A 26496-nucleotide genomic window follows, 5' to 3' on the forward strand; every position below is an offset into this window, starting at 1 on the left:
ATAAATATAAATAATAAAATTTAATAAATTAGCAAAAAATAATGCAAATGAGATAGTACATAGAATAAATCAACAAAAAACAAACACGAATATTGGCCGGAAATAAAAACCATAAATGAATAAAGAATAGTAAAAAAATAGTAGTAACTAGCAAATGAGGATACTAATTTGTGCTGGGTTGGAATCAGAAATGACAAATCCTGCATGCAAGAGTTCCAAATAAAAATATGAAAGACGTTTTGACACACTTTGCTAGTTAATTCATAGTCTTGAAATTATGTAACCGCTTGTCTGCAAACAATGTATCAGTTTAGATATCCACAATGATAGATAATCTGGAGCTTGTATAGCACAACAGTTAATGGCTTTTTGGATACTTGAAGTGTTAACCCCGTCGGACACACAATGCTGAAAAAAATTTTTTAAAGTACTGACCAGTTTCAAAGTCTTGAACAATTGCACGGTAAAGATGCTGTAATGTCTCACCGGCTATGCAGTATATCACTGACCAGGTCAGAATGCACTCAGAGATGCGCTGTCTCAAAGATCCGGTGCAGTGTCTCTCCGTCCGGCTACATAGTATGATTACCTCCCGGATACCAGGGCCAAGGGAACGCTGAGAGGAGATCCGGGTAGATGATTAGGCGCGCCCACGGCTTCTAGATTCTCCTCGCACCAGGATCAGACACTGCGGGCACTGGCAGCACTTTGCAGGAGCAGGTTACATGACAAGACACTTTAAACAGGTAAGGGCAGCTATGCGTTTCGTCCCGTTCCTGGGACTTTTTCAAGCTAAATGCCCTTGTCCATATCCTCCATCTTAAATAGGAGCCATAATGAGTCCAATCACTCTCAAATTGGTAGCCATAGATATCCAATCAAAGTGTCCTTTGCTGATTATCCATTTAACGGCACATGATAGCTAGCATAAATTAGTATATATAAAAAACATTATTACTTAATATTATTATATAGATATGTAGTAGAAGGCTAGTAATCTATACATAGAAATAGAACATAAATTAGGCAAATATTATGTACTAGTTAATAAACGCAATAGCCTACGTATTGGGGGCACTGCAGGGAGCACTACTACTGGGGGCATTATATGGGGGCACTATTAGGAGCACTATAACTGGGGGCACTACCGGGGCCCTTACTACTGGTGGCACTTCAAGGGGCATTATTGCTGGGGCACTGCAGGGAGCATTACTATTGGGGGCACTACAAGGGCATTACTACTGGAGGCACTGCAAGGGCATTTCTACTGGAGGCACTACAGGGAGCATTACTACTGGGGGCACTGCATGGGCATTACTACTGGGGGCACTACAAGGGCATTTCTACTGGGGGCACTGCAGGGAGCATTACTACTGGGGGCATTACTAGGGAATTACAACTGGGGGCACTACAGGGGCCCTTACTACTGGGGGCACTGCAGGGGGAATCATCCCTTTAATTCGGGTCATGTGAATATTAGGGCGCTGTGTATGTGTCTGTGAGCTGGGCAGAGGGTTTTATGGGAAAACAGGGGCGGCGTTGTGAACCTTTGCCTAGGGCGCCCTGAAACCTTGCACTGGCCCTGGGAACATCACATATACATATTAATACCATGCCGCTGATATTGGCATTAGCACGCATACAATAGTACGATCTTCGGCAGCATACAGGGAATGCCCAGGAACATCACATATACATATCAATGCTAAGCCGCTGATGTTGGCATCAGCAAGCTGTTTCAAATAGCCCGCATACAATTGTGCGGTCACCGGCAGCACACAGGGAACACCAACGCGCATTTTGCCTAGGGCTGATTTTTCAAGATATATGATTAATAGGAGAACATTTGTGACCTATTAGTGGACTGGAACAAATGTATGGAAACACACACACCGCGCTGGTATACAGATAAATATAAATAATTAAATTTAATAAATTAGCAAAAAATAATGCAAATGAGATAGTACATAGAATAAATCAACAAAAAACAAACACGAATATTGGCCGGAAATAAAAACCATAAATGAATAAAGAATAGTAAAAAAATAGTAGTAACTAGCAAATGAGGATACTAATTTGTGCTGGGTTGGAATCAGAAATGAGAAATCCTGCATGCAAGAGTTCCAAATAAAAATATGAAAGACGTTTTGACACACTTTGCTAGTTAATTCATAGTCTTGAAATTATGTAACCGCTTGTCTGCAAACAATGTATCAGTTTAGATATCCACAATGATAGATAATCTGGAGCTTGTATAGCACAACAGTTAATGGCTTTTTGGATACTTGAAGTGTTAACCCCGTCGGACACACAATGCTGAAAAAAAATTTTTTAAAGTACTGACCAGTTTCAAAGTCTTGAACAATTGCACGGTAAAGATGCTGTAATGTCTCACCGGCTATGCAGTATATCACTGACCAGGTCAGAATGCACTCAGAGACGTGCTGTCTCAAAGATCCGGTGCAGTGTCTCTCCGTCCGGCTACATAGTATGATTACCTGTCGGATACCAGGGCCAATGATTAGGTGCAGCCGCGGCTTGTAGATTCTTCTCGCACCAGGATCAGACACTGCGGGCACTGGCAGCACTTTGCAGGAGCAGGTTACAGGACAAGACACTTTGAACAGGTAAGGGCAGCAACGCGTTTCGTCCTGTTCCTGGGACTTTTTCATGCTAAATGCCCTTGTCCATATCCTCCATCTTAAATAGGAGCCATAATGAGTCCAATCACTCTCAAATTGGTAGCCATAGATAGCCAATCAAAGTGTCCTTTGCTGATTATCCATTTAACGGCACATGATAGCTAGCATAAATTAGTATATATAAAAAACATTATTACTTAATATTACTATATAGATATATAGTAGAAGGCTAGTAATCTATACATAGAAATAGAACATATATTAGGCAAATATTATGTACTAGTTGATAAACGCAATAGCCTACGTATTGACATGGCATATAAAGTCTAATAATACATTAATTGGAAAATGACAATAAATATATATGTGTGTACGCATAAATGTGCATAAACATACCTACATGAACATCCATACTCAGAATATATATGAACATAAATACATTCTGGTACAAACATACGAGGGTACTAGAATAATACCCACAAATGACTCTTGAACACACATATTCACATACCTACACCTACATGCATATCCATACATCCATGCACATGTATATATGTATAAATATGCAGAAAAAACAAATATTAGAATTATGTCTATATGTAATAAAAAAGACTTATAGCCTAAACACCAAGGTAAGGGTAGAGATAGACAAACAAACATTTTCCAAGTATTAATAGAAATAAATTATTGGAAAGCAAACATTGATAAATATATACACATGTATATTTAATATTAAATAATCATTGTGCTACTAAAGCATAGTAGCACAAAAATAGATTGAATTAAAAACACTACTAACACAGAGATCCAGAGAAACTACAAGACTGAGGCAACAATATAAAAAATGGATTATGTATTAATGTAAGCTAAATTGTCTTATGCTATATATATATCTCAGCTTCTAATAATATATTAGCGAGAGAGTAGGACAATAAAAGCAACCTGGAGAGAAAGAACAAATACCAATTCAATATTGGTTAAATAATTTATTTACTTATTTATTTATTTACACGATATGTAGTCCAGATTAATTATAGATGTACCCATATTAAATTCCTATGATTGATGATCCAAATTGAATAAAAACCCTAAATAGGTTAGTTAGAAGTAGTAACTGAGAACCAACTCAGGTACCTGTAAATCGAAAGATAATACCAGAGTTGGATGGCAGACACTAAGTGCCACCCACTAGCCGCACAGCAAATATACATGGCACAATGCAACCACCCACCAGTTCAAGGAATCGCTCATTAGGTTTGAAAACTTCATTGGTCCTATAGTGCCAACTAGCTCCAAACATATGAGTTGTGGGTGTTTGAATAAAGAAACAAGGTAGGATGACTATCGGTCAAGAAATGTGGGGGAAGGGGGAAGGAGAAAAAGAAAAGGTATAGGTGGTAGTATTGGTGACTGATAGACAGGGGTGGAAGGCGCCGTGTACCATCCACCAACCGGACAGTATATGTGGATGGCAGATGGCAGCTGCCAGCCCAGCCAGGGTATCAATCTAGGAATTTGAGGGCTTCATTAAGTCCATCCGGGGACAATGTCTGTAATCTAAAAATCCATTCGGATTCTGCCTTGCTAAGTTTCCTATAGCGATCTCCCCCCCTCAAGGTAGGTTTGACAACGTCGACTCCCAGAAGAGAAACTTCTGATGGGTCACAGTTATGGTGTTCAAGAAAATGTCGAGATACACTATGTGATACCAGTCCCTTAAGTATATTGGTTCGATGTTCTCGAAATCTCTCTTTAAGGGGCCTTGTACGCCCTATATATTGCTTTGGGCAAGTACAACTCAACATGTAAATTATATAATCTGTTTGACAATTAATACAATTTTTTATAATATATTCTGTTTTGTTAGCTACTGATGTAAAGGTCTTAGTTCTATTTTGAATATAGCCACAGGTAAGACAGCTCAGGCGATTACAATGGTAGCATCCAAGGGGTCTATGTGGAAGCCAGGTCAAAGTATTCTCAAGAGATTTGGTCAAGGGTTTTAGCATACTAGGTGACAAAAAACTACCCAGATTGCGATTCTTTTTCAATACTATTTTAGCTTTTGGTTCAATACATTTAGACAGAATTGAGTCGTTCAATAACATAGTATAATTTTTATTTATTATGGAATGTATTCGTCTAGATTCATTATTAAACTGTGAAATGAACAGGAGGGATGAAGAAACCACATCTGAATCTTTCCTAGAGTTATCCTTGGATCTAAGTATTTTGGTATCCTCCTCATTATTTGAAGTAGTCCTTCTCTTATCAAGAGCATGTTTTCTTGCTTCATCCACCAGATTTAAAGGGTATCCCCTATCTAAAAAATTGATTTCCAATTGTTTGGCATGAAACTCAAAATCTGACTCCCTAGTACAATTCCTCCTGATACGCCCCATCTGGCTTTTCGGTATGTTGTTTATCCAAGGCCGATGATGGCCACTCCCATAATGAAGATAGGAGCAGCAATCAACCGCCTTGGTATAAAGAGTCTAAATTATTCTATTTTCTTCAATGGAGAGAGTGACATCAAGAAAGTCAACTGAAATGTGCCTGAAAGTGGAAGTGAAGTGGAGATTCATATGATTAGTGTTAAAATATTCGGTGAATTTTACAGTTGAATCAAGATCCCCATCTCAAATAAAAATTAAATCATCATTAAATCTGCCATACAAAACCAGATTCACCCTGAATGGTCCACTCCAGATATAATTATGTTCGAATGCACCCATATAGAGATTAGCAATGCTCGGGGTGAATCTGGTTCCCATGGCAGTACCAAGGGTCTGAAGAAAATAAGTGGAATCAAACAAAAAATAATTGTGAGTTAATATGAATCTCATTGAGGCTAATAAAAATTTCCGCTGTCCCTCCGAGATCGCACTTTCAACAGTACATTCTCTACAACATGTAGGCCTCCCTCATGTGGAATGTTGGTATATAGGGCCTGCACATCCAGGGTAAGAAATCCATACCCTGGACACCAACTGAAACTTTCAAGTTTATTGAGAAGATGTATAGTATCTCTTATGTGCGATGTCAGAGAGACAACATAATTTTGGAGAAAGTGATCAACATAAAAAGATAAATTGGATGTGAGGGAATTAATACCAGAAATAATAGGATGACCCGGGGGTGCAGTGAGAGATTTGTGTATTTTTGGTAAATAATAAAAAATGGGAGTGACGGGATAATGTGTGAATAAAAAATTAAATTCCTCTCTAGTTATCACTCCTTCCGCCAAAGTGTCAGTCAAAAGTGTATGTAATTCTATTTTGAATTCCATAGTCAGATCCCTGGATATTGTTTTATAGTAAGTGCAATCATGAAGTTGTCTGAGGGACTCAGCCATATATGCTGATCTGTCAAGGACGACGACCCCACCGCCCTTGTCGGCTGACTTAATGACGATGGAGTCGTCGTCCTGGAGAGACCTAAGAGCTTTCCTCTCATCAAACGTTAGATTTGATCTCCCCAAATCCAAATGAGTTTTTTTATTACACAAAGTTTGAAATTCTTTAAGTGTTTTTTTATAAAACAACTGTATTGTTGGGCTTTTTTGATAAAGGGGAAAGAACTGAGATTTCTTTCAAAATTTTTTGGTATTAGAATATAAGTTTGAGTTATTAATATTGAATACATCTGTTGATTCTAAGTTAGGAGAATCGCCATTATCTTCTTTTAGTGCTTCCAACATTGATAGACATTAGATGTCATCCATGTCAAGAAGAATGGGACCATTAGATTCTCCAATTTTGGATTGTTTTTTAGAAAAAAAGTATCTCTGTCTGCAAAGCGATCTAACACAATGATTCAATTCGGAAAATAAATTAAATAAATTGGGGTTAGAGCTTGGTGCACAGCTGAGTCCCCTAGACAATAATGCAATTTCAGAATCCGTGAGGGTCTTTTTTGATAAGTTAAATATGCCTCTTGTTTGAGAATCTTTTAGCGGTGCCTTGGTCTTCGCACCTCTTGTTCTTCTCATTCCCCTCTTTCCCCTACGTCTCTGGATCTTTTTGTGGTGGAATTGATTAACGAATCGTAACGATTGGTGTGTATTGGTATTTTCCACTCTGGATCTCTTACCCGAAAATCCTGAATTCTATAACTATTAGATTTGGGTCGTGCTCCTGTTTCTATCCTGGGTGTACCTCTAGAGGGAAAGAGTTTAGATTGAACTGATAGCAGATATATATTTTTTCCTTTCATCCACATGATGCATTCTCTCATTTTTCTTATCATCTAAGAACCTTTTTTTATGGAAATACATGTTTTTCTAATGGAAGAATGACTGTTTTCTAATTGGACCACATCTATCATCCCTGAATAATTTTTGTTTCTTATTTTCAATTAGCTCATACTCATAAGTCTGAATACTCTGAATACTCTGTTCTTAGTGGACTTAATAAAACAAAACTGGAAAACCTTTAACCTAGTGGGACCTTTAACCTAGTAATTTCTTGCACAACATTTAGAGGCAATAACTAATCAAGTGAGTTCTGTAGCTCTCAGTGAGATTTCTGCTCCAGTCAGCAGATAGTTTGGCCCAGTCTATTACTGGGTACACACTGGCCAACATATCAGCAATTCAATTGAATGGCCAATATATTGTGTGTGCATTGGCCAGTGTATACCAGCAATATGTCTGTGAACGACGTCGCTGGCCGCAGCGGCAGTCCGTCAGAGGAGGAACTCCCGATCGTCTCTAAGGTAAGTACAACTAACCTAATTCTACCCCCTAACTCTAACCCTCCTTTAGGGGTGCCTAACCCCCCTCTAAGTGCCTAAACCTAACCCTCTAAGTGCCTAAACCTAACCCCCCTCTAAGTGCCTAAACCTAACCCCCCCTTCCCCACAGCCTAACCCTAAGTCTCCCGGGGAGGTGCCTAATGCTAACCTCCCCCCGGGGGTGCCTAACCCTAACCCACCCTTCCCCTAGCCTAGCAGTAACATCCCGAGGGGGTGCCTAACCCTAAGTCCCCCACAGGAGCCCCTAACCCCCCCGCCAGCTGTCCACGCCCAGCACCCAGCTTACCTTTGATCGGTAAGATGGGTGTTGGGCTCCCGGCATATTTCTAATGACAGGTCTGCCATTTGACACTTTCCGGGATTAGACAGTCGGGAAGCCGGCGGTCAGCATTGCGTCTGTCGGATTCCCAACTGCTTCCCGTGTTGACTGTGATGCACAGCCAATGTCCAATATATATGCAAATAGAAGTTGGCTGCCATTTCCCCTGTGCACAGGAGATACACTGCGGTAAGGACTTTTGCTAATTGCCATCAGTGGTACAAAGTTGTTGCCTACTAGATCATTTGAATACCCCCTAATTTCAACCAAGGAGGTTAAATCTCAGTTTAACCAGCAGCAGATCCTGTGTCCAGTCAGACTTTGAACATTTACGGTAGAGTGAAATTACACGCACATTATTGCTATCCGGAGATAACTCAGCAATCATGTTTTTAATGTTTAACAATGTGGATCATTTAATAATGAGGTTACATACTGTTCTACTGATTTCTAGTTTCACTAGTCTGCATCTTATGTCATACATTTATAATTGCTTTAAATTTATGGAAATTATGATGAATGAGTGGCTTGCATCCATCTCCTAGGAATTCTGGACCTCATTCAGAGGCGGTCGTTAGATGCAGGCGGTCGCACTGAATCAGAGCGGCCGCTTGCATCCTGAATGGCCGCCTCCTAGTCGATCATTAAGCTGTGGGTTACCACCCACAGCTTAACGACCAACCAGGTTCATGGTCGCGATGGTGATTATCCATCGCGACCATCGGGGCTTACGACCAGACCCTAATGTTGGGTCTGGGCACTCGTAAGCCCCAGGGAGCTTTCTGCTCTGAAAGAGCAGGAAGCTGCCCACTGACATCACTGATGATGTCAGTGCGGCTGCCCACAAAATGGCAAGCATTCCTTAAGGAACGCCTCCATTTTGGAAACCACCCCCCCGGCCCTCCTACCAAACGGGGGCAGCTGTCGATCAACATAGACAACCGCCCCTTTGGTAGCGAGCTCCGGAGCAACAGAGTTTCTCTGCTGCACTGGGGCTTGCGCACGTGCAGTGCGGCCACTGCGTGTGCGCAGTCCTAACCATCGACTTGGTTACGAGCGCATCGGCGCTCGCGACTGACTCTGAATGAGGTCCTCTGTCCTATTCCCACTTTGCTCAAGTCCCCTGTTGGTCAAGTTTCAGACTCTGCCTTTATAGACAGATAATAGAGAATTTTATGGACCAGGCCTTCTTCGAGACCTTGGGACTTGCTCCTGAACCTCTGGATAACCCACTTGCCATAGTAGATCTTGATGGCGGGAGCCTCTCTTCAGTCCCCATCATCTTCCGGACACCTCCTATACAATTGACCGTGGGAGTGCTCCATCAGGAAGAACTGTAATATCTTCTTCTCCAATGGCCAATGGCTCCCGTTGTTCTGGGTCTACCATGGTTGAAAAAAAAACACAACCCAGTTATCCAGTGGCAGACTGGGGAGATTCTACAGTGGGGTTCCTCCTGCTTCATGCATCTCTTTCGTCCTGTTTGTCTGGCCGCAGTTGTTTCTACGGAAACCTCCACGATTCCTGCTCCCTATCGTGATCTGGTGAAGGTTTTTCCCCAAGTAAAAAGCCGATGTTCTACCACCTCATCAGTCTTATGATTGTGTCATTGATCTGCTTCCTGATGTCAGACTCTCAAAAGGTAGGCTCTATGCCTTGTCGGTTCCTGAAAAGCAAGGCTATGCAAGAGTATATTGAGGATGCCCAGGAGAAAGGGTTCATATGACCATCCAAGTCCCCAGTAGGCTCCATTTTTTTCTTTGTCCAAAAGAAGGATGAATCCCTCCGGCCTTGCATAGTCTTCCGTGATCTAAACAAGATCACCGTAAAGAATGCCTACACGCTGCCATTAATCTCTGTTTTGTTTGACCAGCTACGGGAGGCTTCGATATTCTCTAAGATTTATTTACGCGGAGCTTATAATCTCATCCTTATTCGTGAAGGCGATGAATGGAAGATGGCATTAAACATCTCTAAAGGCCATACAACGATTTCTGGGGTTTACCAATTATTATCGTCAATTCATTAAGTTATTCTCCACTATTGTTTCTCCAATTGTGGACTTAACCAAGAAAGGGGCGGATGTTTGTAATTGGCCTCCCAATGCTATACAGGCATTTAATCAGCTCAAATCAGCCTTTATGTGTGCTCCTGTCCTCCGTCATCCCAATCCGGACCTTTTATTGTGGAGGTGGACACTTCTGAAGTAGGAGTGGGAGCCATACTTTCTCAAAAGGACCCAAGCGACAATAAATTACACCCGTGCAACTTTTTCTTTTGAAAGTTCCAGTCGGCAGAGAGGAATTATGATGAGGGGAACCGAGAACTTTTAGCCATCAAATGGGCATTCAAGGATTGGCGCCACTGGTTAGAAGGGAGCTAACCATGTAGTGTCTGTTGACAGACCATAAGAATCTGGCATACATCGAGTCTGCCAAAAGATTGAATGCCAGACAAGCACGATGGGCTCTGTTCTTCACCAAATTCAACTTCACCATCTCCTTCTGGCCTGGGTCTAAGAACGTGAAGGCAGATGCCCTCTCATGAAGTTTTTCTGATGAACCTCTAGGCCCTCATTCAGAGCCACTCGCAAACAGCAGTACGCTCGTTGCGTTCCGATGTTGAATAACCGCGCATGCGTCGGTGTAACACTGCGCATGTGCGTACGGCAGATTGCGAGTTTTTTTGGTCTCGTTCGTCAAATAGCGTACAGGAAGTGACATGTCAAATGTGATTGACAGAACAGGGCGTTTTTGGGTGTTGACAGGGGTGGAGATGGAAAAACGCAGGCGTGGCGAGGCGTTTTTGGGGCGTACATACATTAGCAGATGCGAGCGTAAAATGTGTTCGGACCGACTCATACGTCACTGGATGATCCTCTTTCCCTTCAATATGCTCGCACAGCTTAGGGTTTGGATTACTCGACCACATTGGCGATGGCCTTCTCCTCCGTCCCGGGACTCCACGATGTTGTTGCGATTAATCGCGGGTGGTCTGAAAAGCAATTAGTGTTGGATTGAAAACCGGCTTGGTATGTGTTTTGAAATCAGTTTTTTGGGATAGCACAAAACCGTACGCAGGTGGAAATCAGAGCTGCTAATGTCAGGATGATACGATCAATTTGCGTACATTTGTGGGAGTTTATTTTGGCCTCAATTTGGTGGTTAGGGCCTATTGTAACAATAATGTCATCATGTTTTAATTTTCTCACCTTTTTATTTTTGCCTGTTGAATTTGCCTCGTTATATGAATTTTTAAACGTTCCTTAAAGAGCCCTTTTTTGAAAAAAATTGTTTTGGTTTTTTTTGCAAGTTTTTGCCTTTTGGGCCAGGATTAAATGTAACCCATTTGTACAATAATGTCACAATACAATGTCAGATTTTTGGCGTCAATTTATTGGTCAAACCAAAACTAAATTAATAAAAAATTTGGGGACATCTTTTTTTGCCAAAGATCAGTCCCAAAATCAAACAAATTGGCCCAACATAACTGTAGACATAAACGTACAACAAAAAATTAAAAACATTTCACAAGAAAGGAGAGGGAAGTTTTGACCAGAAAGGAATATGAGCCAAGCACAGAAGGAGTGTGGGAAAAGTCGCCATTGCTGTCACCGTTTTTTCACCCGTTTGGATGGGGGAGGGAGGGCGCCAAACCGGGTCCGGGATGTCATCGGGCTGGCCTGTCCAGAGGCAGATGTTGTGGCCTCTAGACTAGGCACAGGGCTAGGCACATTTGGAGGATTGGCTGATGTTGTGCCAGAGGTGGAGGATCCTGATGTTCCGGCAGGAAGGGAGGTCGGCTCCACCATGTGCTGGCGAACGAGCTGCTCCAGGGCATTGGCGATGCGGATGTTGGCCCTGGTATATTCCGCCAGGGCCTGACCAATGGTCACGTTGGCCGCAGCATTTTGCTCCAGGGCCTCAGCCACCCGTAGCAGACTGGCGTCCATCCTCTGCAGAATCTCCGTATGGAAATCCGATTTGAAATTGAGTTCTGTGAGGAGGGACACTGCCTGCGAGGGGGATTACCCTGGACTGGCTTCTGCAGGGTCCTCAGCCGGATGTACTGGTTCCTCCCCTGCCGAGCCAGCAGAAATTCGTCGGCCAAGGCTCCCCTCTGGAGCAGACTCATCCGCCTGTGTCTCTGTTAGGAAAAAAGAGAAAAGACTCACATTAGAATCTACATATTGGCCCACTAACATTTCAGAGTTTGTGACATCAAAAGATTTACCTGGGACAACATGAGGAGCCGCAAAGTCTGGCATGTCCGTATCCATGTTGGACACGCCAAACACCTCCACAGGCTGCACACACCCCTGTGCCAGCTCTTCTAAATCCGTCAACTCCAATGACACAGGGGTGGGACCCCCACCTGTCCCCCTTGCATGTCTAGCCCTGTCCGCGAGTTTTTGCTTTAGGCGATATTTGAAGTCGCCCCATCTGTGGGAAAAAATGGAAGCCATTATCCTTTTGTTTAAAATGGTGTTTGTTTTTAGGGGGGGCAAGTGTTTACTTACCGCCGTTTGACATCCCGGGCTAGACGGACATAATCACCCACCCTATTGACAGCAACGGCTACCTCTTCCCACATTCTCCACTTCTGGCTTAGACTCATATTCCTGTCTGCCTGTGGCAGGATGTCCACACACTTCTGAATCAAAACCTCCATCTCCTTTCTTGTGAAATGTGGCTGCCTTTTTTTTTGGCAGCTTTGGCCGGAATACTGGGCCCAGCAGCCTCTTCCATGTCAGCCTCCTCACCTATTTGTGTAAATATTCAGATTTCTCAAATTCACAACTTGCCCAAGCTTATGTTTCAAATTAATCATTGATACAAAATGCATGAAAGACTTACCGCCTGACTCTTGGGCATTGTTTCCCTGGTCTGTCGCCATGTCTGAGGTCCAAACAAGAAATACACCAGAATTTAAATGTGTTTTCGTGACGTATTTATACATGCGTCCTTATTTTGCGGCCGCATCATTGATTGTGCGTTCCTATGATCCCTCCTTAATTTGTGCGGGAAACGAAACACTATTTATGGCTTGGTGTGTCTCGAGTCGAGGTGGCGTTTTTGGATTGTTGGAGGTTACCTTGGTTGGAGTTTCTTGTTTGCGGATAAAGGAGTTGGCATTTGGAGTTTATTTTGTTTGCTAGATTTGCGTTTTTATTTTCCGTTCTCTTTTTTGGTATATTTTTTTTTCGCCTCGTTTCTTGATTTGGTAAGTTTTGTGAAGTCTAACTTTGGTTCAATTGGTGTCTCATTGTGTTTCATCTTGTTTTTAATTTTTGGATCCATAATTTCATATCTTTTAGCTTTTTTTTAATTTCGGACCCAAAGACCTTTTGATTTGGAATCTTATATATTTGCTCTTGGTAAGTCCATTTTTTATCTTGTATTTCTGAACTAATTAGCGCATTTTTCTGTTTGTATAGTGACTTGTATTTGCGAACTAATTAGCGCATTTTTACTACTTACTATTGTGACTTGTATTTGCGAACTAATTAGCGCATTTTTACTACTTACTATTGTGACTTGTATTTGCGATCTAATTAGCGCATTTTTACTACTTACTATTGTGACTTGTATTTGCGAACTAATTAGCGCATTTTTACTACTTACTATTGTGACTTGTATTTGCGAACTAATTAGCGCATTTTTAAATGTTTATTAATCCTGTTAAATTTTTTGTGGTTGCCCTTTCGCTTTTTTGGCTTACATTTCAACCCATTTTGATGTACTGTGTGCAATGTCGTTTTGCTCTTTGGCCAAATGTGTGTTTCGCATATTTTAAGTTTTGTCTAGCACAAAATTTAGAAACATAAATGCACAGAGTAAAATTTGTCAAATTATTTTTGTGATTGATTTCAGTTTGGACGTATCATGACCATACCCCGGCATGTAAGCAACAATGGATGGTATCATCAAGCTAAGTTGTTTTTAATGTTCTTTTGGGGTGGGTCTAAAGCCTTACATTCCAATCTTGCCATTTCAGGTTGATCTTGGGCGGATTGTTCTGGCCATGCTCCCGGAAGCCGACCAACCTCAATCTCGTCCCAGGCGTAGGCATCGTAGGCGTGCAAGGCCCCAGATATTTCGAACACGTGTCACCCTTTTTGGAATGCCCGATGATGAGGTTTTAAGACGCTACCGTCTTCCTCCCAAAATCATCATAGACACTCTCTCATTAATAGAGAGTGATCTTGAGCGGCAAATTGACAGTCCTACAGCAATACCACCACTTACGCAAATTATGGCGGTGTTACATTTCTGTGCCTCAGGATCGTTTCAAACAACGGTGGGAATAGTGGCGGGCATCTCACAATCCTCCTTTTCCCGGATCCTGAGGGCAGTGATGGAGGCACTTTTCAAGCACCTCCATCATTTTATTCAAATGCCTTTGGATATGGGTGCCCTTAGTGTGGCCAAGGCCAATTTTTACCAAATAGCTGGCTTCCCACACATCATAGGGGTTGTGGATGGTACTCACATACCACTTCAGCCTCCAGCACGGCTGGAGGCCATATTTCGAAACAGGAAACACTATCACTCCCTGAATGTAATGGTGGTATGTGATGCCTCCCTCCAGATCCTGTCCCTGAATGAAAAATTACCAGGAAGTGCACATGACTCCTTCGTCATCCGGCAATCAGGGATATGGCACAAATTAAACAACCTACAAGCTGGTGATGCGTGGCTTCTGGGTAAGTGGAGACCTTTAGTACATAACAATGTTAAGCTTGATACACAGTGATCCTGATGTTGTCTATTCTTTTTCACAGGAGACAGTGGATACCCTTGCATGCCCTGGCTGCTCACTCCTTATTTGGCTCCCACACCAGGTCCACAAAGTGAGTTTAATACCGCACTTACAGCCACCAGGCAAGTGGTGGAGCACTGTATCGGCCTTTTAAAAGGCCGATTCAGATGCCTCCACCACTCTGGTGGCGAGCTCATGTATTTGCTGGATATGGTTTCGAAAATTGTGGTCCTGTGTGGGATCTTTCACAACATCGCCATAAGGAGTGGTGTTCCAATGCAGCCAGAGGATGCCTTACCTGAGGATGGCCCCCCCGAGGTTGGTCGGAGGTCAGTATGTGGGGGGGCCATACGCGATGATGTGGTGGCCCGATATTTTAGGTAATTATTGACCAAACAACAGTGTGTATACCCAATGTGTTACGGTTTTTTAGCGTTCATCTTTTTTTATATTAATTCTTGCACCATCTTCTGTTTGTTTGCATAATCTTTGGCACTCCCACGATGACTACTTCCTGCTACCCTTCAAAAACCTTTATGTGGAAACTTCGGGAATATATTCTGACACCAATATTGCAACGCCATATTTTTGAATTCATGTGGGCATGGACCTTCGTCAACCAGTTCTTGATTTGTTGTGTGTTTGTTTAGTGTTTTTGGTATGTGGTGTTTTTCTGATTATCACTGTGTGTTTTGTTTGTGAGTGACCACTTTGTATTTTGATTTCTGTTGTGAATAAATATTTGGAGAGTGTAATTTGTTTCCTTTTTGGGCACGTTAGAAGCAAGTGTAAACAAACTCCCAAACGTTAATTTTACCTAAGGGGTAACCCAGTAATGAAGCAAGTGGAGGTAAAATGTTATATGTTTTCGGGGTACTAACTAACACAACAAGGAATCCTGTAAAATCAGTTGCCTTCTTAAGATTGTCCTAAGCAGTTTGGCCACCAAATAGGAACCTGAAAAATGGTGTAAACTATCATGTTGCCCACCACAAAAAAGGAAAATGACATTGGTACTGGGAGGTGTTTCTTGTGCCTGTTTGCATTCAAAATACAACACACAATCTGTAGTGAGATTCTGTGGCAATCCTTGCTTGAAGAGTCTACTTATGTCAGTGTAAAGAATCTTGGATTTACTCCAAACGCATGAGACAGAGCTTGATTTAAAACTGATTTATTATGAAACAATTCAAAAATAAAATAAAAAAAAAACTAATTCCTAAGGAGGACCAACAGATGGTCAAGGCCCTGCATAAGCCCGGTTACCTGCTCCCGCATACGGCCCACACAATTCAATATCTCTTCCCGACGCCTCTGTTCCTCTGTGGGTGACAAAAGTTTGGGGATTAATAAATCGATAATGAAGCAACATTCTAAAAAAAAAAAAAACAAGCAAACCAAAACTTACAAGCTTGTGGGCCAAAAAAACATTACACGGATAAAACCCAGCACCCCAAAATGTCGTAGCCCAAAAATACAAGGGCCCTAAAAAAAGGCACACAGGTGTGATATGTGTATGGTGACATCAGCAGGAACAGGTAAAGACAACCCCCAAAAATACCCTAAGGCGACGGAAAGGCAAAAAAAATGGGGTCGACACATGATTACATACAAACAGTTTGTGGTGTCCAAAATAAAATTTAAAAACATACCGTTCTCAAAAATGACAGAGCCAGAAGCCACTCCCTGGACCACCTCGGAGGTGGCTACATTCCCCAAACCTACGGGCAAGGTGTTTGAGGAATCCTGGGAGGGGGTATTTGGAGGAGGGATGGATGGAGGAGAGGGGGAATTGGGCTGGAGGGGAAGTAGGCCTGAAATTTCAGCCACAGGGTTTGGGGAGGAGGGGGTAATAGACGAATTGGGGGTTGGAGAGAGGGGCCGGGACCGGCGTCTTCTCTTGCGATGCCGCCGTAGTGTTTGCTGTGCCCCTAAAAAATGAAAAAAATATTGTGGTTAGTTTCAACAGGAATCCAAAAATAAAAAAAATAAAAAAAAATGACTCAATAGGACAGACATGAAAACATGCACATGCAGATATGACTACAATGACTCAATAGGACAGACATGAAAACATGCACACGCAGATATGACTACAAAGACTCAATAGGACAGACATGAAAACATGCACACGCAGATATGACTACAATGACTCAATAGGACAGACATGAAAACATGCACACGCAGATATGACTACAATGACTCAATAGGACAGACATGAAAACATGCACATGCAGATATGACTACAATGACTCAATAGGACAGACATGAAAACATGCACATGCAGATATGACTACAATGACTCAATAGGACAGACATGAAAACATGCACACGCAGTTAGGGCCCACATGATAAACTTGAAAACCACAGTCCAGAACACTTACTTTCCGCAATCTGCATGCGAAAGCATGCCAGCAAGCGGGGCGTCCGCCGGTGCAGGTCCGACCACCTGCGCTCCAGCTGGCCAATATGTCGGCGTGAGCCGAAGGAGCGCAGGCGTCGACGTACCTCCGCATATGCGGAACGCTTGCGCCTATTGGAGATGGGTGGAGGCTGACTGGTGATCCGCCTGTCCATCACCTCCGTCAGCACCAGCAGTTCGCGCCTGGTGAATGCGGCGGATCTCATGATGGCAATGGTGTTTTTTTGGCAAAATATTTTTAATAAAGCACCCCAAAAAAATTTGATTGGCTTAAGTATTTGGGAAATTAACAGGACAAATTCTATTGGTTAGTGTATGAGTCATGTGTTCGACAGGGCCAGAAATCTCTTGAGAGTTATGATAGGCTTGATGCAGTGACATGCGTAAGCAAATTTAAATAAAGAAATGAACCACAGAAAAATTGTGGGGAGACAAACAAATAGAACAATTGTTTAATTGGGGCTAACATGTCTTTTGAACAATAAAAGCGAAGGTTTCAGCCGTACGTATTCTGCGAGCAAATACAAACACGGACAAGATTAAAGTTTATTGCATTGTGTTGAAAAAAAAAAACAATTAAGCTAATTGATACATTGATTGGCATGATACGATTGAGGGAGGTAGGCCGAAAAAACGAGCAGGTAATCGGAATCTGACAGTCCCACTTCCGGTTTGTACTTGTGTGTGCGTTCCCTTCAAGCCATTTCGGGGATGTACGCTCGCTATTTGGCACGCTCGTTCGTTAGAGGAGGGGTCACCTGAGTTTGGGGTGGATTTTTAGCTGCGTACGAAAATACGAGCGAGTGCTTGAATTTAAATATTTTTTTTACGTACGCCGAACGTGCGTACGCCCACTTGCGAGTGGGTCTGAATCAGGGCCCTTGTCTGGCTGGTCAAGAGGAAACAATCATTCCCTCTGCTCATATTCACTTTACTATGATGAGAACTTTGGCAGATTCTCTCAAATGATGTCAATCGGAGGCTCCTCCGGAAATGCCCCATGGCTTCGTTTTCGTTCCAGAAAGATCCCGCAAAGCAGTCCTTAAAGATTTTCACTCCTCCAAGGCTGGAGGTCATCCAGGTGTTGCCAGGACTCTAGAACTACTGTCACACTCGGTTTGGTGGCAGCTCATGCCTTAAGATGTTCAAGAGTTTGTGGCAGCTTGCGATCTCTGTGCAGAGAACAAGACTCTCTGTACCTCTCCTACGGGTCTGTTGTGTCCTTTATCTACTCCTCTCAAGCCATAGACACACATTGCAATGGACTTTGTGGTAGATCTCCTGCCATCTGCTCGTTGTACAGTCATCTGGACCATTGTCGACAGGTTCTCCAAAATGGGTATTTTGCCGAGAGGGATGAAATGCACATCAGTCAAAGAACTGGCAGGTCTTTTTGTGCAACATGTCTTTAGAACACACAGGCTTCCTTTGGACATCATTTCTGACTGAGGTAACCAGTTTGTGGCCAGATTCTGGAGGTGCTACTGTGCAGATTTGGGCATCTAGGTCAGTCTGTCATCAGGAAATCATCCGCAGTCCAATGGGAAGATGGAACTGGCCAATCAGTCGTTGGAGCAGTATCTTCATTGTTTTATTGCTAAATGTCAGAATAACTGGGTGTCTCTCTTGCCATTTGCGGAATTCGCTTACAACAATTCTTGCCATTCAACATCTTCAGCATCTCCATTTTTCTGCAATTTTCCAATTCATCCCAGGAGCAATTCTTTTGAGTCTGCACCGAGTTCAGGTCCTTCTTGCTCATTTGTTTCCAGATTACGATCCATCTGGAGGAAAGTTCATCAGTCTCTTCTGCAAGCCTCTGATCGTTCCAAGGCCTGGGCAGACAGACACCATAGGGCTTGCAGTCTGAAGGCGGGGGACTTGGTTTGGCTGTCCGCCAAGAACATCAATCTGCACCAAAGATCACAAAAATTGGGACCCAAATTCATCGGTCCATTCAGAATCATTGTCTAAGTAAACCCTGTGGCATTCCGTTTAAAGTTACCCCAGTCTCCCAGGATCAATAATACATTCCACTGTTATCTTTTTTTTTTTATATATATTTCTTTATTGAAACATAATAATTGTGTACAAAAATACAAATGTTACAAGTATAAGAATAATGTTAATATAAACAATAACATATTTCTGGTATTTATACAGAGAAATCAACATCAGAAAACATATCCAATAATTAGTCAGTGGATATCTGTACCAATATATTACAGCAATACCATCAATAAAACAATATAAATATATATATAAACAATACTATCAATATAAGCCCGGGTTCTTGAGACTTTTTTTTTTTTTCTCTTTTATACCTCTCAGCGAGGTAATTATATACCTTAAAGTAATATTGGGGGGTCGTTTGAATAAATATGTGTTTCCTACCAGAGTGTATTTCTAAAACACTTCTCTAATTGTTCTTTCAGTGGTCGGGATAATGTTTCGATGTAGCTTTCCCAAGTGGAGAAGAAAAGTTCAGTGAACCTTTCTTTCTGCACCATGGCTTCCAACCACTCCATACGAAAAATATGGAAGTTTTCCTTGAAACATCGTTAGTGTGGGTGCTGTAGTTTGCAACCATACCTGTAATATACATTTCTTAGCTATCGCTGAGATAATTATCAGTAACTTTTTAACCCCTCTTGGTACTTTAGTTTCCTTAGGTGTAATGCCAAATATTGCCCATTCGGGTGTTAATGGAAGGCAATTCACCAAATATTTGTTTGCATAATTCAGCACCATAACCCAAAAGCCCCGAATGATTGGACAGTTCCATAAACAATGCATCAATTCTGCATCTTGAGTTCCGCAATGGAGACACTTGGAATTCTCTAACAGACCCATTACATGTCTACGATGAGGGGTAAGATAGGTTCTGTGTAATATATTCAGGAAGAGTTCTGTGTAAGAGGCTGCCGGCACTAGCTTGACTGATTGTTCAAATGAGCGTAATAGGTGCTCTATGGATAAAGACGGAAAGTATTCTTTCCATTGTGCCAAACCCGTGTGTTGGGTATTATAATCTAGAGAGTTATGTAGGAACGAGTAATGCCATGATATAGCTTTATTTTGAGGGTTTTCCTTAGTGAGTAGATTATCTAAGTCATTAATATAGTCGTCCGGAGCAAATTTTTTAGAGAGTTGAGTTATATAGTGTTGTATTTGAAAGTATGATAGAGGTGATAAACTGACCATTGGATATTTTTCTCTTATTTGTGTTAATGTTAAAGGTTTTCTTGAAGTGCTATCCGTAAAATGTCGGATAGAAGTGATTCCACTTTTATGCCATAAGGTAAAGGGATGTCCAGCCTTACCATTTTTGAAATTTGGGTTCTTTATAAATGGGAGGTGTAAAGAAAAATATGGATTTAATGCATGTTTGTGCCTTAAAATATGCCATAATTTTCAGGTAGTCATCAGAAGGGGATTAATCTGAATCGATTCCGGTATTTCCTCATCGTGTAGGTGTATAAAAGATATTATATTAATATTATCAAGGAAGGCTGTTTCTAATATCGTGTTGGCGTATTGATTTTTGTTGTGCATCCAATCCCTTAGATACCGTAGATATGCAGCATGGCTATACAAAGTAATGTTAGGCAAATTGATACCCCCATTTGATTTATGTTGCTGGAGTCGCACCATGCCAATTCTGGCCCGTCCCCCCTGGTCAATAAGATAGGAAGAGATTGGAGTGGGTAAAGGAGTCTGGGAAATAATATCATCTTTATTAAGTTGTCACAACCCAAGTAAGAGATCTTAAGATGTTTCCATCTCTCGATATCCCGTTTGATACTGAGCAAAATATGTTTCATATTGACTGCATATAAATTGTGCAAATATTTAGGCAATTGGATCCCCAGGTAGGAAATGGACTTAGTCGTCCATTCAATTGGAGTTTCTCTAAACCAAAATGGTCTAGCACAATCTTTTTTTAAGTAAAGTGCCTTTGATTTTTCGAAATTTCCCCCCGAAGCCGGATACTGATCCAATTTCTGATATTCGCCGTATTAATAAACTTAGTATTCTCCGGGGTTCAGAGATAAATAAAAGGACATCATCGGCGAATGCCGACATCTTAACTGATTCTGTGCCAATAGTGATTTCCTTGAATTATGTCCAATCCTGTAGTATCCTTAACATAGGGTCTAGTGCCAAATTAAAAAGCATAGGGGAAAGTGGTCAGCCCTGTCTAGTGCCTCTGGTCATCATTATACTTCCGTTGATAAGTAAAGATGTTGTTGGTCGTGTGTAAAAAAATGTAATGAGTGATTGGAATATCAGACCAAAGCCTCGTCTGTCAAGAATCGCGTGGAGATAGGGCCATGAGACCATATCAAAAGCCCTGGTAGTATCCAAACTCAGGAGCATAGATAAGGTCTCAGGTTGTAAGTTGGCTGCCATTACCGCTGCTATGGCAGTGCGTATACCTTTCACTGAATGTCTTCCTTTAGTAAAGCCTAATTGGTGTGGGGTGAGTAAAGCAGCAAAAAATGTTTGGAGACCGTCTGCCAATATTTTTGCTAATATTTTGAAATCAATGTTTAGTAGCGTAATTGGGCGGTATGAGGACACCAATGTCAGATCCTTATTGGGCTTTGGGATTAAAGAGGTGTAAGCTTGGTTAAAATTTGGATAGCAAGGGATATCATCTCTTATTTTTTTAAAAAGGGCACTTAATGTAGGGATCATTTCATGTTGTAAAATTTTGTAATACTCTACTGAGTATCCGTCAGGGCCTGGAGATTTGTTTAGGTGCATAAATGATATTGTAGTTGATATTTCAGTTTCGGTAATATCACTTTCTAATTTCTCGCGTTGTAATGGTGTAAGACAAGGTAGTGCCGCTTCGTCCAAAATTTTTGTCAGTAAGGCAGGGTCATGGGTGCGCGCTGTATACAAATTTTGGAAATATTCCTGAAATTTTTTGGTTATGTCTGTATGTTTAGTAAGTAATGTCTGTGCAGAGGTGTCTCTAATAGCCATAATGTGATGACGTCTTTTAAAACTTTTTGTCATGTTTGCCAGCAATGTGCCGGTCTTATTACCCCACTTAAAATATTTCTGTTTCGTATGATCCATTTTTGTTTGTGCCTGTGCAAGCACAAAACTATCTAGAAGTTGTTTCGCCTCAAGATATGTTGATTGTGTTTCCGATGTGGGTTGGGAAATATAATCTGTCAGTGTCGTGTTTAGATTTCATTGTAGTTCTACATATTGTATTTTGTTATCTTTGTTTCTTTTTGCTATATAAGATAGAATGTGTCCGCGCATTACTGCTTTGGACGTTTCCCAGAATAAGATTGGAGTATCCAAGTGATACAAATTATTATCCATAAAATCCATCCAATTTGCCACCAGATATTTATGGAATGATTCAGAGTTATATAAATACGATGGGAAGTGCCAGAGAAAGGGGTGGAAAGAATTTGATTTTGTAGCTAGAATTATTGAAACTGGAGCGTGGTCAGATATTGCGATGTCCCCTATTGAGGTATTTATTATGTCTGAGAGGAGAGTTGTAGATATTAGAATGTAATCTATTCTGGAAAAGGACCCATGAATTGCTGAATAGAAAGTGTATGAACTATCCGTACAATTATGTAGTCTCCAAATATCCATTACAGAATGATCATTCATGAGTTGTGGAATATGTGTCCAGTGATTGGCTCAGTGGTTCACTGGAATTGATGATTTATCTATTTTTGGGTTAGCGACAGTGTTCAAGTTTCCTCCCATTATTAAATCAAACTTGACTCTACTATGCAGGAGTTGTGTTATAGCTTGGAAAAAAGCCTGTTGATCTTTGTTAGGTGCATATATATTCAGCAATGTATATTTGGTATCCTAAATTTGAATATCCATCAATATATAACGACCCTCTGGATCTATAACAGAAGATAAAACAATATATGGCAGGTGTCTAGAAAATATGATTGCTACACCTCTGGTTTTTGTATGATATGAGGCAGATATACATTCATTGATTCAACGATCTTTTAAACTAGCTTCATCACCCCGTTTCCAATGGGTCTCTTGAAGAAAGGTTATATCAGGTTTCAGTTTCTTTAATGATAGAATTATTTTTTTACATTTAAGTGGCGTGTTGACACCCCCTACATTCCAAGAGGTAATCTTAAATTTTTGAGGGAGTTGAGAATCAGGAGATGTTGTAGTTATTATGGGGGTAGTCATCCGACGTCTAAATTGTAAGGTAAACCTGAAAGGTATAATATAAACTTAACCAATTCCGCCCTATCCCAGCATTCAGGGAAAATTAGTTGTAAATGCAACAAAAAAGCAGAACCCGGGCTTGGTTCATACAACAACATAGTAACATTGTTATCGTGCAAATATAAAATATGCTTCAATATTTTTTCAAATCTTTTCCAAACCAACATATTTTTGTACCGAGTTTGAATACATTTCTCAAACATCGGTGAATATATACCATCAAAAAACAATGGCCCTCATTCAGAGCCACTCGCAAACAGCAGTACGCTCGTTGTGTTCCGATGTTGAATAACCGCGCATGCGTCGGTGTAACACTGCGCATGTGCGTACGGCAGATTGCGAGCTTTTTTGGTCTCGTTCGTCAAATAGCATACAGGAAGTGACATGTCAAATGTGATTGACAGAACAGGGCGTTTTTGGGTGTTGACGGGGGTGGAGATGGAAAAACGCAGGCGTGGCGAGGCGTTTTTGGGGCGTACATACATTAGCAGATGCGAGCGTAAAATGTGTTCGGACCGACTCATACGTCACTGGATGATCCTCTTTCCCTTCAAAATGCTCGCACAGCTTAGGGTCTGGATTACTCGACCACATTGGCGATGGCCTTCTCCTCCGTCCCGGGACTCCACGATGTTGTTGCGATTAATCGCGGGAGGGCTGAAAAGCAATTAGTGTTGGATTGAAAACCGGCTTGGTATGTGTTTTGAAATCAGTTTTTTGGGATAGCACAAAACCGTACGCAGGTGGAAATCAGAGCTGCTAATGTCAGGATGACACAATCAATTTGCGTACATTTGTGGGGGTTTATTTTGCCCTCAATTTGGTGGTTAGGGTCTATTGTAACAATAATGTCATCATGTTTTAATTTTCTCACCTTTTTATTTTTGCCTGTTGAATTTGCCTCGTTATATGAATTTTTAAACGTTCCTTAAAGAGACCTTTTTTTTTTTTTTTTTTTTTTTTGCAAGTTTTTGCCTTTTGGTCCAGGATTAAATGTAACCCATTTGTACAATAATTTCACAATCCAATGTCAGATTTTTGGTGTCAATTTATTACTCAAACAAAAAAAAATTAATAAAAAATTTTGGGACATCTTTTTTTGGCAAAGATCTGTCCCAAAATCAAACAAATTGGCCCAACATAACTGTTGACATAAACATACAACAAAAAATTAAAAACATTTCACAAGAAAGGAGAGGGAAGTTTTGACCAGAAAGGAATATGAGCCAAGCACAGAAGGATTGTGGGAAAAGTCACCATTGCTGTCACCGTTTTTTCACCCGTTTGGATGGGGGAGGGAGGGCGCCAGACCGGGTCCGGGATGTCATCGGGCTGGCCTGTCCAGAGGCAGATGTTGTGGCCTCTGGACTAGGCACAGGGCTAGGCACATTTGGAGGATTGGCTGATGTTGTGCCAGAGGTGGAGGATCCTGATGTTCCGGCAGGAAGGGAGGTCGGCTCCACCATGTGCTGGCGAACGAGCTGCTCCAGGGCATTGGCGATGCGGATGTTGGCCCTGGTATTTTCCGCCAGGGCCTGACCAATGGTCATGTTGGCCGCAGCATTTTGTTCCAGGACCTCAGCCACCCATAGCAGACTGGCGTCCATCCTCTGCAGAATCTCCGTATGGAAATCCGATTTGAAATTGAGTTCTGTGAGGAGGGACACTGCCTGCGAGGGGGATTGCCCTGGACTGGCTTCTGCAGGGTCCTCAGCCGGATGTACTGGTTCCTCCCCTGCTGAGCCCGCAGAAATTCGGCGGCCAAGGCTCCCCTCTGGAGCAGACTCATCCGCCTGTGTCTCTGTTAGGAAAAAAGAGAAAAGACTCACATTAGAATCTACATATTGGCACAATAACATTTCAGAGTTGGTGACATCAAAAGATTTACCTGGGACAACATGAGGAGCCGCAAAGTCTGGCATGTCCGTATCCATGTTGGACACGCCAAACACCTCCACAGGCTGCACACACCCCTGTGCCAGCTCTTCTAAATCCGTCAACTCCAATGACACAGGGGTGGGACCCCCACCTGTCCCCCTTGCATGCCTAGCTCTGTCCGCGAGTTTTTGCTTTAGGCGATATTTGAAGTCGCCCCATCTGTGGGAAAAAATGGAAGCCATTATCCTTTTGTTTAAAATGGTGTTTGTTTTTAGAGGGGGCAAGTGTTTACTTACCGCCGTTGGACATCCCGGGCTAGACGGACATAATCCCCCACCCTATTGACAGCAACGGCTACCTCTTCCCACATTCTCCCCTTCTGGCTTAGACTCATATTCCTGTCTGCCTGTGGCAGGATGTCCACACATTTCTGTATCAAAACCTCCATCTCCTTTCTTGTGAAATGTGGCTGCCTTTTTTTTTTGGCAGCTTTGGCCGGAATACTGGGCCCAGCAGCCTCTTCCATGTCATCCTCCTCACCTATTTGTGTAAATATTCAGATTTCACAAAATCACAACTTGCCCAATCTTATGTTTCAAATTAATCATTGATACAAAATGCATGAAAGACTTACAGCCTGACTCTTGGGCATTGTTTCCCTGGTCTGTCGCCATGTCTGAGGTCCAAACAAGAAATACACCAGAATTTTAATGTGTTTTCGTGACGTATTTATACATGCGTCCTTATTTTGCGGCCGCATCATTGATTGTGCGTTCCTATGATCCCTCCTTAATTTGTGCGGGAAACGAAACACTATTTATGGCTTGGTGTGTCTCGAGTCGAGGTGGCGTTTTTGGATTGTTGGAGGTTACCTTGGCTGGAGTTTCTTGTTTGCGGATAAAGGAGTTGGCGGTTGGAGTTTATTTTGTTTGGTAGATTTGCGTTTTTATTTTCCGTTCTCTTTTTTGGTTTTTTTTTTTTTGGCCTCGTTTCTTGATTTGGTAAGTTTTGTGAAGTCTAACTTTTGATTAATTGTTGTCTCATTGTGTTCTTGTTTTTAATTTTTGGATCCATAATTTCATATATTTTAGCTTTTTATTAATTTCGGACCCAAAGACCTTTTGATTTGGACTCTTATATATTTGCTCTTGGTAAGTCCATTTTTTATCTTGTATTTGCGAACTAATTAGCGCATTTTTAGTACTTACTATTGTGACTTGTATTTGCGAACTAATTAGCGCATTTTTACTACTTACTATTGTGACTTGTATTTGCAAACTAATTAGCGCATTTTTAAATGCTTATTAATCCTGTAAAAATTTTTGTGGTTGCCCTTTCGCTTTTTTGGCAAACATTTCAACCCATTTTGATGTACTGTGTGCAATGTCGTTTTGCTCTTTTGCCAAATGTGTGTTTCGCATATTTTAAGTTTTGTCTAGCACAAAATTTAGAAACATAAATGCACAGAGTGAAAT

This window comes from Taudactylus pleione, unplaced genomic scaffold (assembly GCF_031769625.1).
Source record: "Taudactylus pleione unplaced genomic scaffold, aTauple2 ptg000092l, whole genome shotgun sequence".
Lineage (NCBI taxonomy): Eukaryota > Metazoa > Chordata > Amphibia > Anura > Myobatrachidae > Taudactylus > Taudactylus pleione.